This window comes from Salmo salar, chromosome 12 (genome assembly GCF_965601325.2).
Source record: "Salmo salar chromosome 12, fSalSal1, whole genome shotgun sequence".
NCBI classification, from domain to species: Eukaryota; Metazoa; Chordata; class Actinopteri; order Salmoniformes; family Salmonidae; genus Salmo; species Salmo salar.
The window spans coordinates 80,085,953-80,098,539 of NC_138302.1; positions in this window are offsets into that span (position 1 = coordinate 80,085,953).

Genomic DNA, 12,587 nt, shown 5'->3' on the forward strand with positions numbered 1-12,587 from the left:
ATCAAAGATCTACATAAGCTGCACATATACAGTGCATTCAGGAAGCATTCAGACCCCTTGACCTTTTCCACATGTTATGTAACAGCCTTATTCTAAAAATAAAAAACAGAAATACCTTATTTACATAAGCAGTGGTGGAAAAAGCACCCAACTATTGTACAGTACTTGAGTAAAAGTAAAGATACCTTAATAGAAAATGACTCAAGTAAAAGTAAGTCACCCAGTAAAATTCTACTTGAGTAAAAGTATAAAAGCATTTTCTTTAAAATATAGTTAAGTATCAAAAGTAAAAGTATAAATAATTTCAAATTCCTTATATTAAGCAAACCAGATGGCACCATTTGTTTTTTATTTATTTACGGAAAGCCACAGGCATACTCCAACATCATTTACAAACGAAGCATGTGTTTAGTGAGTCCGAAAGAAATCAGAGGCAGTAGGGATGACCAGGGATTTTTGGTTGATAAGTGTGTGAATTTGACCATTTTCCTGTCCTGCTAAGCATTCGAAATGTAACGAGTACATTTGGGTGTCAAAGAAAATGTATGGAGTAAAAAGTACAATATTTTCTTAAGGAATGCAGTCAAAAATATAAATAGTAAAGTACAGATACCCCAAAAAACAACTTAAGTAATAATTTAAAGTATTTTTACTTAAGTACTTTAGACCACTGTACATAAGTATTCAGACCATTTGCTATGAGACTCAAAATTGAGCTCAGGTGCATCCTGTTTCCATTGATCGTCCTTGAGATGTTTATAGAAGTTGATAAGAGTCCACCTGTGGTGAATTCAATTGATTGGACATGATTTGGAAAGGCACATACTTGTCTATATAAGGTCCCAGAGTTGACAATGCATGTCAGAGCAAAAACCAAGCCATGAGGTCAAAGGAGTTTGTCACGGATGTCTAAAGGAGCGGACCAATCCGTGAAACTTTGCAATACACAAACAACTGAAAATGACAAAACAAACCATGACGCAGAGAGAAACAAACACTATTCAAAATATAATCACCCACAAAACCCAGGAAGAACAACCCCTGCTTGTTGGAAGGTGAACCTTCACTCCAGTCTGAGGTCCTGAGCGCTCTGGAGCAGGTTTTCATCAAGCATCTCTATGTACTTTGCTCCGTTCATCATTCTGCATTTGAGCCGCCAAAACAATTGTCACGCCCCCAAAGGTGCAGACTCCGAATGCACCTACAACAAAAGAAACCACAAAACAAAAGGGAGGGTGACAATTGTTTATGGCGGCTCAAATGCAGTCCACATAACTTTAACCTCCAGCAGAGGAGGCGGCTCCGGTTCGGGGCGTACTCCCCGCTCCACCCGCTGATCCTTCTGCTTTATTATCACCTGACCGTGGATCGTCGTCGAAAGAACCGGACTGTAGATCAATGCTGGAGGTTCTGGGCTGCAGGCCGTCGCTGGAGACTCTGGGCTGCAGACCGCCGCTGGAGGCTCTGGGCTGCAGGTCGTCGCTGGAGGTTTCGTACTAGGGAGCGTCGCTGCAGGCTCCGTGCCATGGATCATCACTACAGGTTCCGCGCCATGGATCATCATTGGAGGCTTTGTGCCATGGATCATCACTGGAGGCTCTGGGCCATGGATTATCACTGGAGGCTTCATGCCAAATAATTTAAAAAAAAAATTTTATTTCACCTTTATTTAACCAGGTAGGCAAGTTGAGAACAAGTTCTCATTTACAATTGCGACCTGGCCAAGATAAAGCAAAGCAGTTCGACAACATACAAAAACACAGAGTTACACATGGAGTAAAACAACATACAATCAATGATGCAGTAGAAGAAAAAAAATAAGACTATATACAATGTGAGCAAATGATGTGAGATAAAGGAGGTAAAGGCAAAAAAAATGCCATGGTGGCAAAGTAAATAAAGTATAGCAAGAAAAACACTGGAATGGTAGATTTGTAGTTTGAAGAAAGTTCAAAGATAAAATATAAATAATATGGTGCAAAGGAGCAAAATAAATAAAATAAATAAATACAGTAGGGGAAGAGGTAGTAGTTTGGGCTAAATTATAGATGGGCTATGTACAGGTGCAGTGATCTGTGAGCTGCTCTGACAGCTGGTGCTTAAAGCTAGTGAGGGAGATAAGTGTTTCCAGTTTCAGAGATTTTTGTAGTTCGTTCCAGTCATTGGCAGCAGAGAACTGGAAGGAGAGACGACCAAAGGAGGAGTTGGCTTTAGGGGTGACCAGAGAGATATACCTGCTGGAGCGCGTGCTACAGGTGGGTGCTGCTATGGTGACCAGTGAGCGGAGATAAGGGGGGACTTTACCTAGCAGGGTCTTGTAGATGACCTGGAGCCAATGTGTTTGGCGACGATTATGAAGCGAAGGCCAGCCAACGAGAGCGTACAGGTCGCAGTGGTGGGTAGTATATGGGGCTTTGGTGACAAAACTGATGGCCCTGTGATAGACTGCATCCAGCTTGTTGAGTAGGGTATTGGAAGCTATTTTGTAAATGACATCGCCGAAGTCGAGGATTGGTAGGATGGTCAGTTTTACGAGGGTATGTTTGGCAGCATGAGTGAAGGATGCTTTGTTGCGAGATAGGAAGCCAATTCGAGATTTCACTTTGGATTGGAGATGATTGATGTGAGTCTGGAAGGAGAGTTTACAGTCTAACCAGACACCTAGGTATTTGTAGTTGTCCACAAATTCTAAGTTAGAACCGTCCAGAGAAGTGATGCTGGACAGGCGGGCAGGTGCAGGCAGCGATCGGTTGAAGAGCATGCATTTAGTTTTACTTGTGTTTAGGAGCAGTTGGAGACCACGGAAGGAGAGTTGAATGGCATTGAAGCTCGTCTGGAGGGTTGTTAACACAGTGTCCAAAGAAGGGCCAGAATTGTACAGAATGGTGTCGTCTGCGTAGAGGTGGATCAGAAATTCACCAGCAGCAAGAGCGACATCATTTATGTATACAGAGAAAAGAGTTGGCCCAAGAATTGAACCCTGTGGTACCCCCATAGAGACTGCCAGAGGTCCAGACAGTAGGCCCTCCGATTTGACACACTGAACTCTGTCAGAGAAGTAGTTGGTGAACCAGGCGACGCAATCGTTTGAGAAACCAAGGCTACTGAGTCTGCCGATGAGGATGTGGTGATTAACAGAGTCAAAAGCTTTGGCCAGATCAATGAATACGGCAGCACAGTATTGTTTCTTATCGATGGCGGTTACGATGTCGTTTAGGACCTTGAGCGTGGCTGAGGTGCACCCATGACCAGCTCTGAAACCAGATTGCATAGCGGAGAGGGTGCGGTGGGATTCGAAATGGTCGGTAATCTGTTTGTTGACTTGGCTTTCGAAGACCTTAGAAAGGCAGGGTAGGATGGATATAGGTCTGTAGCAATTAGGGTCAAGAGTGTCACCTCCTTTGAAGAGGGGGATGACAGCAGCTGCTTTCCAATCTATGGGAATCTCAGACGACACGAAAGAGAGGTTGAACAGGCTAGTAATAGGGGTTGCAATAATTTCGGCAGATAATTTTAGAAAGAAAGGGTCCAGATTGTCAAGCCCAGCTGATTTGTAGGGGTCCAGATTTTGCAGCTCTTTCAGAACATCAGCTGAATGGATTTGGGAGAAGGAGAAATGGGGGAGGCTTGGGCGAGTAGCTGTGGGGGGTGCAGTGCTGTTGAATGCAGTAGGGGTAGTTAGGTGGAAAGCATGGCCAGCCGTAGAAAAATGCTTATTGAAATTCTCAATTATAGTGGGCTTATCGGTGGTGACAGAGTTTCCTATCCTCAGTGCAGTGGACAGTTGGGAGGAGGTGTTCTTATTCTCCATGGACTTTACAATGTCCCAGAACTTTTTAGAGTTGGAGTTGCACGAAGCGAATTTCTGTTTGAAAAAGCTAGCCTTGGCGTTTCTAACTGCCTGTGTGTATTGGTTTCTAACTTCCCTAAAAAGTTGCATATCGCGGGGGCAGTTCGATGCTAATGCAGAACGCCACAGGATATTTTTGTGTTGGTTAAGGGCAGTCAGGTCTGGGGAGAACCAAGGGCTATATCTGTTCCTGGTTCTAAATTTCTTGAAAGGGGCATGCTTATTTAAGATGGAGAGGAAGGCATTTAAAAAAAATAACCAGGCATCCTCTACTGACGGGATGAGGTCAATATCCTTCCAGGATACCAGGGCCAGGTCAATTAGAAAGGCTTGCTCGTTGAAATGTTTCAGGGAGCGTTTGACAGTGATGAGTGGAGGTCGTTTGACCGCTGACCCATTACGGGTGCAGGCAATGAGGCAGTGATCGCTGAGATCTTGGTTGAAACAGCAGAGGTGTATTTAGAGGGCACGTTGGTTAGGATGATATCTATGAAGGTGCCAGTGTTTGCGGCTTTGGGGTTGTACCTGGTGGGTTCATTAATAATTTGTGTGAGATTGAGGGCATCAAGCTTGGATTGTAGGATGGCTGGGGTGTTAAGCATGTCCCAGTTTAGGTCACCTAGTAGCACGAGCTCTGAAGATAGATGGGGGGCAATCAGTTCACATATGGTGTCCAGAGCACAACTAGGGGCCGAGGGGGGTCTATAGCAGGCGGCAACGGTGAGAGACTTGTTTTTGGAGAGGTGGATTTTTAAAAGTAGAAGTTCAAATTGTTTGGGTACAGACCTGGATAGCAGGACAGAACTCTGCAGGCTATCTCTGCAGTAGATTGCAACACCGCCCCCTTTGGTCGTTCTGTCTTGTCTGAAAACGTTGTAGTTAGGGATGAAGATTTCAGAGTTTTTGGTGGACTTCCTAAGCCAAGATTCAGACACAGCTAGGACATCCGGGTTGACGGAGTGTGCTAAAGCAGTGAATAAAACAAACTTAGGGAGGAGGCTTCTAATGTTAACATGCATGAAACCAAGGTTATTACGGTTACAGAAGTCATCAAAAGAGAGCGCCTGGGGAGTAGGAGTGGAGCCAGGCACTGCAGGGCCTGGATTCACCTCTACATCCCCAGAGGAGCAGAGAAGAATAAGTATGAGGGTACGGCTAAAAGCTATAAGAATTGGTCATCTGTGACGTCCAGAATAGAGAGAAAAAGGAGCAGGTTTCTGGGGGCGATAAAATAGCTTCAAGGTATAATGTACAGACAAAGGTATGGTGGGATGTGAGTACAGAGGAGGTAAACCTAGGCATTTAGTGATTGTGAGAGAGATATTGTCTCTAGAAACATCATTGAAACCAGAAGATGTCATAGCATGTGTGGGTGGAGGAACTGAGAGGTTGGATAAGGTATAATGAGCAGGGCTAGAGGCTCCACAGTGAAATAAGCCAATAAACACTAACCAGAACAGCAATGGAGAAGGCATATTGACATTAAGGAGAGGCATGCTTAGCCGAGTGATCAAAGGGTCCAGTGAGATTCAGACAGCTAGCCGGGCCATAGGTAGCAAGCTGGTGGAAGATGGGAGGGAGGTCTGTTTTTAGCCAGCTCGTGCGTTTCCGTCTGTGGGTTAGTGGGGTTCCGTGTGGAAGGGGGGACCTGTCCAAGTTGGCAAAATAGTTAGTTATAGTGGCCCAAGAAAAGTGTCCGATAGACCTATTCAGATCGCAGCCGAAAAGACAGCTAACGATTAGCGGGCCGCAGATGGGCGATCAGGTTACGTCGCGACGGAGGGGCCAGTTGGATAACTCCCTCGGGCAGATAACGTCGGTGGTCCAGTTGTGAAGACCCGATGGGGCTCCGGATCGGCAGTAAAACGGGTCAGGATAGGTGAGTTGTAGCCCAGGAGACACTTCAGCTGGCTAGCTCAGGAATAGCCCAGGAGTGGCTGACGGAACTCTTCAGCTGGCTAGCTGGCTAGCTCCGTAATAATGTGTGTTAATTCCGTGACCGACGTTGCCAATAGTCACTCAGGTAGCAGCTAGTTAGCTGCAAGATCCAGGTGTAAATGTCCAGAGCCTGCGGTAGAAATCGGGGAAAGGAGAGAGAATAGGTCCGGTATGCTCTGGTCTGAGTCGCGCTGTACAAAAACTGGCGATAGCTTTTCGAGCTAATGGATAGCTGAGGACAGCTAACCGTGGCTAGCTGAACTTCAACGTTAGCCAGTGAAAATGGCTAACCTCTTGCTAGCTTCTGTTGTGGAATTCAGATGAGGTAAATAATACTTTCTTTTTTTAAATTGGTGAGGCGGGTTGCAGGAGAGTGCTTTGAGGTTGAGTTTTTAGAATTAAAAAAGAATATATATATATAAAAAGATAAGTGAAGAAAAAAAATATGTAAATATATATATACACGGGACACGACAAGAGGAGGGTAGAGGACGTCTGAACTGCTACGCCATCTTGGAAGACCTATAATATGATCTCCAATCAGAGGTAACGAGGACCAGCTGCCTCCAATTGGAGATCAACCCCAAAAAACAACACCATAGAAATAGAAAAACTAGAACTTAAACATAGAAATAGAAAACATAGAAAAACACAAAACATCCCCTGTCACGCCCTGACCTACTCTACCATAGAAATTCACATCTTACTATGGTCAGGATGTGACAGAGTTGCCCATAGAGCTTCAAGACAGGATTGTGTCGAGGCACAGATCTGGGGAAGGGTACCAACAAAGTCTTCAGCATTGAAGGTCTCCAAGAACACAGTGGCCTCCATCATTCTTAAATGGAAGAAGTTTGGAACATCCAAGACTCTTCCTAGAGCACTCCACCAATCAGGCCTTTATGGTAGAGCGGCCAGACGGAAGCCACTCGTCAGTAAAAGGCACATGACAGCCCGCATACAGTTTGCCAAAAGGCATCTAATGGACTCGGACAATGAGAAACAAGATTCTCTGGTCTGATGAAACCAAGACTGAACTCTTTGGCCTGTATGCCAAGTGTCACGTCTGGAGGAAACCTGGCACCATCCATACGGTGAAGCATGGTGGTGGCAGCATCATGCTGTGGGGATGTTTTGCTGCGGCAGAGACTGGGAGACTAGTCAGGATCGAGGGAATGATGAACGGAGCAAAGTACAGAGAGATGCTTGATGAAAACCTGCTCCAGAGCGCTCAGGACCTCAGACTGGAGTGAAGGTTCACCTTCCAACAGGACAATGACACTAAGCACACAGCCAAGACAATGCAGGAGTGGCTTCAGGAAAAGTCACTGAATGTCCTTGAGTGCCTAGCCAGAGCCCGGACTTGAACCCGATCGAACATCTCTAGAGAGACAATGAAAGCAGCAACACTCCCTCTCCAACCTGACAGAGCTTGAGAAGATCTGCAGAGAAGAATGGGAGAAACTCTATTTTTGTGTAGTTTGATGAGGAAAAAAACCTATTTAATCCATTTTAGAATAAGGCTGTCACAACAAAATGTGGAAAAAGTCAAACGGTCAAAACACTTACTGAATGCATACATGTTGTTTCTGTTCTGGAGGGGTCTAATCATAGAAATGTCAGGACCCCATCCTGAGACACGTATCAAATCAATGGTCTTTTATATCTCATCATATCCAAGGCACCACTTGCATTTATGATTCAGTGATGCCAGTGGAAGCCTAACTGTTTGATTGACCATGTGCACTGGTTTCCATACACTGTAGTTAATGCTGAGTGGCTTCGTAGACAAATGACCACCGGTCACCATGGTAACTAAACGTCAGGTCAATCCAAAACACTTTATGCTTCAATTGCGACAACTTACTTTTTTGAGTGCTTGAGATGTCTGTATTGGCAAGAATCCACAATCAATAGCAAGTGGATTTAGATATTCACTGTAGACGGTAACAGCCCCATCCATCATTAAGACATCATACTCAGTAAATTAAATCACCACCAGCTCGTCTTCAAAGTGCCCAGTGGGGACAACTATCATTGCAGCACAATTTTAGTGAGTTATCAACAGCATACCGTAGGGCTTTACCTGGGTGTAAACAGTAGTGGAGGTGCATTGTTCCTCCATCTCTCTCTGTGTCACGCCCTGACCATAGAGAGCCTTTTTTATTCTCTATTTGGTTAGGTCAGGGTGTGACTTGGGTGGGCATATCTATGTTTCTATTTCTTTGTTGGCCTAGTATGGTTCCCAATCAGAGGCAGCTGTTTATCGTTGGGGGATGGTGACAGTATGTGTGATATGCCACTACAGCAGAGAGATGGGTCTGAAAAACACAATCTTTAAAACCATAAGAAAATGTTTCCCTCTGCGGCCAGATTGTCTGTTATTCTGTATAATAGTGTCACTATACCCATTAACCCCCTGTATTGTAACACACTCCCAACAAGTCTGCCAGATATTCACTGACCTACTGTAACCAACATGTTTCTGTGTTAAACACTCTGTAAAAGAGGGTTCTGTAAAAGAGGTCAATTTTATGCTTAGATGTCTTTTTAATCTTTTCCTCTATGACCCAATAAAGACTTACTCATCATAATATCCACAGAAAGAGAGAGACAGAGAGGAAGGGAGGGGGAGAGAAATCCCTATTTTTATGTAAAGCAGAGCAGAAAAGCCCAGTGTTACCCTGTCAGATTACAAATGAGTGGTTCTCACAAAAAGGCCATCAGATTATCTGACACTATTTAGGATTGCTGTCATACCACCGGCAATGAGAGGCTATGTCATTGGTGGCTTGTAAATCATAATTTTTCTTACCAATACCATTCTGTAGTTCAGTATGTAGGTTATGTTTTGGTCTGAATTGTATCAAACAATATCCAGAGCAACAGAGTGATGAGCACTCTCACAAGTTAAAACAGTGCCAGAGGTCTAGATTTGAAACGCAGAAAAATAAACGCCTTATACAGGATATTGAACCATCTCAAATCATGTCATCACAATTCTGGCTCATCTCCAAAGCAATATATTCCTTCTCTAGAATTACAGATTCTGCGAATGCTTGATGTGATTTGGTGATAAGGTTGAACAACCGGTTATGCAGAGCCTCTCTCTCTTGGCACATGGGTCATTTAGCTGGTAAATGCTCTCAGAGAACTTGACATTTCTACAAAAGCATTGTCAAACTATGTCACGGTTGTCGTAGGAAGAAGGAGCGGACCAAAGCGCAGCGTGTGTATCGTTCCACATTTTCTTTATTAAACTGTGAAACTACGCAATACATACAAATAAACTGAATGACCAAAAACAACAAACCGTGACGAAGAGTTACAACATACACTTACTCAAAAACAATCTCCCACGAACCCAGGTGGGAAAAACACCTACTTAAGTATGATCTCCAATTAGAGACAAAGATGACCCGCTGCCTCTAATTGGAGATCATCCCAAACAAAGCCCAACATAGAAATACAAAACTAGAACATAACATAGAAAATCTAAATTAGAAAAAAAAACTGTCCCGCCCTGACCTACTCTACCATAGAAAATAACAGCTTTCTATGGTCAGGACGTGACACTATACAGTATCTTAATGTAATAGTGAGATATTTTATATAAAAACACACATTAAAAGGGACATTTTTGGACTTAAAATTATAAATTAATGAAACAGAATGTACCAATTGATTCTTGAAGAATATAACTTATAAATGCCTCATGAACTTAGTTCAACTGTCGTACCCCATCAGAACCCAAAACATACGCTTGATTTACTCTGTTTGTGTAAACAAAGTAAATGTGAACAAACACTATATAGCCTCAAAACATGGTTATTAAAACTATAATTGTATATAATGGATGGTCAGTCTTTGCATCCATAGCTCTGTCTATGAGTTTGAGATTGTTTACATTTCTCCAGCCCCATCCCTCAGCTTTTTAACCTAAACAGGGTTGGGGAGTTGTCACGACCGTCGTAAGGAGTGGACCAAAACGCAGCAGGAAAATGTATACTCATCTTCTTTTTATTTTGAAGAAGGAAAAACAAAATAAATACATATACAAAAACAAACGACTCCAAACAGTCCCGTCAGATGCAACAAACACTAAACCAGGAAATAACTACACACAAACCCCCATAGAACAAACACCACTATAAAAATGACCTTCAATCAGAGGCAACGAGAAGCAGCTGCCTCCAACTGAAGGTCAACCCAATAAACACCACATAGAAATAGACCAACTAGAAATAACATAGAAATACACTAACATAGAACATAACCCAAACAATCCCGAAACACCCTAAACAAACACCCCCTGCCACGCCATTATCATTCTACAATGTAGAAAATATTTTTTTTAAATAAGAAAAACCCTGGAATGAGTAGGTGTGTCCAAAATGTTGTATGTCATGCATATTGATGAAATAATGCTTTGGCATCATAAATGATCATTTCAACAAATAACAGTTTTTTGTTGAGATGGTATTAGGAGTGGTTCCTCTCATTAAGAAATTGAGAGAGAGAGAGAAGAAGAATGGGGAGAAAAATAGGGAATAGAGGGAAGAGAGAACATGACTTGCTGGTTCTGACTGGTTAGTCATGTGGTCCATGTTAAAGCACAATTCAATGCAACACACAACAGGTCTACAGAGCAGAACATGATCCTGAGTGCTCAACTCACCCACTCAGCCAGCCTTAGTACACTATGACACATTGCCGCCAACTTATTGTATCGAAGATCGGGGATGAAGTCATCTAATGGTGGAATCTTAATGAGATTTTTTATACGGCTATCCTTAACTTTTGTGCAAATCATGTACTCATGTCGATGGGAATATTTCTGTGTTTATTAAAATCCTAATTTGCTGTTGCTTTGGGTCCCCAAAAACTCCAAACATAAAGACAATGCAAAGCAAAACACAAAGAGTGAGACAGTGGGCAGATTGTGTTAAAACTGATTGTTTGTGTCAGACTCTGGGCCATATGAGTTGTTTCAGTCTCAGTCACAGCCTGCTCAGCATTGCCTTGCGCTACCTGACCATTTTCAATCTCCCTCAGGTTTCTGATCTGAGTATGTAAAGATGCTTTCCCTGACCACATGGAAGACAGGCCGCTGTCCCGGTTCTGAGCAAGTTTCCAACCCTGACAGTGGGACAGTTGCACCAAACAGCTTACAGAAGAATGGCAGAGAATAGAGAGTGGCCTGACATGCAAAATGTATACATTTAATGATTCAAGTATTGTTCCATTAAATTATGGTAGAATGGTAATTGTTTCATTCTGTAGAATGCCAAATGTATAGGCCTACTGTATGGAAGTGACGCTGTTTTGGACTACAGGAAAAGGCGGGCCTAGCAGGCCCCCATTAACAGCAACGGGTCTGTAGTGGAGCAGGTTTAGAGTTAAGTTCCTTGGTGTCCACATCACCAACGAACTATCATGGTCCAAACACACCAAGACAGTTGTGAAGAGGACACAACAACACCCTTTCCCCCTCAGGAGACTGGCATTCGAGAGCATCTTGACCGGTTGCGTCACCTCCTGGTATGGCAACTGCTCGGCATCTGACCGTAAGGCACAACAGAAGCTAGTCCCTACGGCCCAGTACATCACTGGGGCCAAGCTTTCTGCCATCCAGGACCTATATACTTGGCGGTGTCAACGGAAGGCCCAAAAAAATTGTCCGACTCCAGTCAGCCAAGTCATAGACTGTTCTAGGACCAAAAGGCTGCTTAACAGCTTCCCCCACGCCATAAGACTGCTGAAGAATTAATCAAATGGTCACCCGGACTATTTACATTGCTGCTACTCGTTTATCATCAATGCATAGTCACTTTACACCTACCTACTGTAATGAATACTCAGGGGAAAAAAGGTGTAGATTCACACGCAGAGTGCGGCAGGTGTTTATTTTGCCTTCGCAGAAGGTCACCATTGCCTGGTCACAGCCAGGCAATGGTCATACACCGGCAGGTAGCCTAGTGGTAAGAGTGTTGGACTAGTAACCAAAAGGTTGCAAGATCAAATCTCCATGGTGACAAGGTAAAAAATCTGTCATTCTGAACAAGGCAGTTAATCCACTGTTCCTAAGCCGTCATTGAAAATAAGAATTTGATCTTAACTGACTTGCCTGTTAAATAAAGGTAAAAATAAATAAATACACATATAGGAAAACAGGCAGGTGAATCAAAACTAGGACTGAAGGCTGTAACTGGTTCTCACAAACGAGCTAGGAAAAGGCTTAGTAGAGTCAAAATGAACAATACCTCACAAAGGCACGAACAGAATGAACTGAACTAAATAAGGAGCTGATGAGACCAGGTGAGTAACTAACACAGGTGAAATCAATGAACAAAAATGAAAGACAGGGCTATGTTCAAGAACACAACGAAACAGAACACAAGGTTGACTAAGAAAATAGATACAGAACCTTACACCTACATGTGCAAATTACCTCGAATAACGTGTACCCCTCCACATTGACTCGGTACCGGTACCCCCTGTATATAGCCTCCTTATTTTATTGTGTTATTTTTATTTTTTTACTTTTGGTTATTTATTAAATATTTTCTTAACTCTATTTCTTGAATTGCATTGTTGGTTAAGGGCTTGTAACAGCATTTCACAGTAAGTTCTACACCTGTTGTATTTGGCGCATGTGACAAATTTGATTTGATTTTGATGTCAGAGACATGCTTAATGTAGCTACACTTATAAAAAAATGTGTTATCAGGAACGTAAGAGGCTGTCTCCATAGGAGAACCCTTCGAATGATACTTGTTGGTTTCACGTAGAACCCTTT